This window comes from Helianthus annuus, chromosome 9, assembly GCF_002127325.2.
Source record: "Helianthus annuus cultivar XRQ/B chromosome 9, HanXRQr2.0-SUNRISE, whole genome shotgun sequence".
Lineage (NCBI taxonomy): Eukaryota > Viridiplantae > Streptophyta > Magnoliopsida > Asterales > Asteraceae > Helianthus > Helianthus annuus.
In genome coordinates, this window is record NC_035441.2 from 181,223,581 (window position 1) to 181,227,438 (window position 3,858).

Sequence of the window (3,858 nt, forward strand, 5' to 3'; positions counted from 1 at the left end):
GTCGTAATTTCGGTGCGATACCGAACGTTGTAGAGGTATGAAGGAAGGTTGTGGGTTGTTGGGATCATTCTCTGAGTTTGGCCCAAAGGAGTGCCGATAAGATGGCGTCGAGCTGTGCGAGGTGGAATGCCTCGCGGGTTCGTAAAGATCTCTTCGTCGCTGTGGTTCTTCGCTCCTTGTCATTGAAGGATGTCTTGTACCTGATGGTCCAGCTTCGTTATCGTGATGTGTCACGATATCTCCTCTGCCTCTTCTTCCCCTTCCTCTTCCTCTGAATATAACAGGTGGCATTTTCCTGCTTTATAAAACTTTAAATTCCAATAATAAAGGAAAAAGACAAAACTGGAATAACAATTCGAATTTGTCCTAAGTTCTTGTCTAGACTCAAGTATGTGCAATTGTGTCATTGAGATTAAACACATTAGGATAGTGTTTAATTCACTCAATGTTGGCTCTGATACCAACCTGTCACACCCCGATTTCCACGTGTCTCACCAGTGGGCCCGGTGGGGGATTACCGTGACGATGTTGGCAACAATATAGTCAAACCACACAATTATATAAATGCACAGCGGAAGCTTAAGATAAATATATACTTCAACCTCTGGTTGTAATATCAAATGTATTACAGAAGTCGAATATATCCACAGCGGATCAAAATAATAATAAATTATTGTTCATTCAGATGCAGCATCGAGTTTGCGAGACTATGTACGATGCTTAGGACGCCTATACCAGCCCATTTCGTATAGTACCTGCACTTAATCTTTTTGGGGAAAATACGTCAGTTTACACTGGTAAATACATTCAACTGACACATTTGAAAATGTTTATTAAAATTGATTTGAATGCACAAGGCACAAACTCTTTTATAACTTGGGAAAATTATTAAAATCTTGTGAACGTTTTACATGTTCTTTTATGCGTTCAGTAGCCCGGGTCGTGCCGGGTTAAAGATTTATAGACACACCACATTGCGTAAAACCGTAGTATAAAAACCAACGGCTATGTCTTTTAATTTAATGTCGACAATATATACCGGGTGTACGCCTACACCGGGATGTCGATGGTCGTGGCCATTTCGTAAAATGATGCCAAGGATATCCGGGACAACGGTCATTAAACCCCCCAAAGGCTTTTAAGAAACAAAACTGTTTAAATGAGCCGATCATATTATTTAATTAACCACCTAAGCGATGGAAGAATATAATGCTCAATCAAGCGGTATTAACATACCGTAACCCAAGCCCATATAGGGGAAATAAGTTAAAGTATTTACCTTTGCAAGTATATTTCCTTAATTTGGATTAAATCACCGATAGCTTTTACTGGGGCTCCTAATCTGGAACGAAGGTTTTAATTAACCTCTTAGAATCCTAACGAGTCGTTATAATGGCCGTAGCCTAGACCGGTTGGTTCCGATATGTGAATATGGTTTAATCGCGTAAAAAGGCGAAAACCGAGAATGGAGTGCGATTCTGACCCAACAAGTTCAGAGACTTTTTTTATATGGGTTTATGGTTCACACTCTGGATTTTGGGGTCCAAATAATATAATTTGACCCGTATCGGCTAATTTATGAAAACTAGTTTCATAAGCCGAACCGTGCGCGCAATAGGCGAAACGGTTAACCATGAGAGTCGTACGCTTATTTCCTAAGTCAATATGCCTTAAAGAGGTTGTGGTATCAGTAGGATACTTTCCGTGATGCCCGTAACGAGTTTTAGTTAATATTACGCCCCGTAGGGGCTTTTTGGTCATTTTAAAGACTTTTAAAGAGCTTTTCGAGTTCTACAGGAAATCTGAGTTTCCTGTACAGCTTATAAAGCTTAAAATACTTTATTTATTATTTGGAACCAGTAGCAACTGGAATCGGGTCAAAAGACCTTGTACAACTCATGTTTTGGCCGAAAAGGGCATATTCGGTATTTACCGAACCGTGGCCATAACCGCAGGTTATGAGCGAGGTAAAAATTATTAAAAATCTTTAAAATTTCCAAAATATTATTTTAATACAGTGGGTAAAAGTTTTGGTGTCGAAATCTTGGTTTAGATAGGCGTTATGCTAATTGCGCCGTTTATTACCAAAGTTTACTTTAATTGCGCTATTTAGCATAACTCTCATTCTAGACCTCGGTTTGACGTGAAACTTTAAGGACATGCTTATAATTTAATAAGCAAGGTTCTGGTCCGTTCACGTGTCCGAAATACTCGTTTTATTTTCAAAATGGCGTTACGGTCAACTTTTAGGCGATTAACGGAAATGCGCAAAAGACTCGGATAACTCATGAACCGATCACAGAGGTTTATACCAACATGTGACCTGGTCCTAAGAGGGTCCTAAGGTATATCTATACCTCACTAAAACGGGTCAGAACTGAAGTCAATGCAAAAGTCAAACTTTTGCGATATTCGGCTCCGAACCGGGTCAATATAGCAAATGGTCGATTCAAACGAGCGCAAACAAGTTTATATACTTATTATCATGTTTTATGATTATCAAAACAGGTTCCATAGCATATACATTACAGATTATGTATAAAATGGCAAAACGACTTTCTGTTGACTTTTTAAGTGCGCGTTTGACTCGATATTTGACATAGTTAGAGTGGTGATCAGGGGGAACCCTTTTAGAGGTTTATTACCCACATAATTACCAACTCAAAACCACTTTTGATTCGTCATAAGACTGAACCATTTGCAAGTTATTGTAATGACAACCGTTAGTTACGACGGTTGTGTTTATAAGCTATAACTATGGAAATGCAAGACCATATTGATTGTGAACGACTTACAGAAGTTGTTTCTTGCTTATAGAGCAGAGATGGATGCTTGGGAGCTCCTTAGAATGATCAGAGAAGTTGATTTGTGTTGTGTGAATGTTATGAGCCAAATGTGGCTATTTATAGTGAAATTTGGGCTCTAGGATCATTACAACTCATGCTACACTGAGTATGGATGATGGGCAGGTGCCCCTAAGTGGTATGGGTCGAGTAGGGGGCGCCCATGCCTCATTGATTGAGGTTTTGATCATTCACAAGCTCAAAAGGCAAGTAGTTACAAGCTTTCTGCATCTGGGCGTCCCACGCGGCCCGCATGGGAGTTCCATGTATGTTTAATGCGGGTCGCCTGATATTCAAATATCAGGCGCGTATAATAGGAGGCTCGCGGCCCGCCTCAACTTAGCCCTAAACTTCACGCGGGTCGCGAGAGGCCTGTTTTTCAGATTTTTAAAATCTTTTGAAATGATTACGAAATCCTGGTAATTAATAACGAAATCTTTCGTAATGATTTACCTGACCTTTCGGGTTTGAAGGGGTAACTTTGCGGTTTGGCCCTCGGTTAATTACAACTAAGGACCTCGTGTTATTTACCCGCGTTGTTAAGTCCCCGATTAGTTTATTAATTATTCAGAAAACCTTAACTTTCATTATTGACGCTTTTAACCCTTCTCCTACGAATTCGATCGTAACTTTCTCGTTTCATAACGAAACTTCGTGAAATTTATATATTATATTTTGGTGAGTGTATAATACCGTTACAAAGCCTTGGGAACGTTAAAGGGTCACTCAGAGGTATAATTAAACATGTTGACACAGTTAACCCCTGTAGCTTGTAATCTCTCACTTTCTTTCGTGTTTCGCTTTCGTACGATCTATGATACATTCGTTTGAAGGTTCAAGCATTTATTTAGGGTTACTATTCAGTATATTTACCCTTGTTGACATTTATAACCCTCGAATTTACATACTTTCAAGGTTTGTCAAAATTAGTCCTTTATTTAATATCAATGCCACGTGTAAACAAATGACACGTGTTAGCACATTATTGGGCACAAAAATTCGAGGTGTTACACCT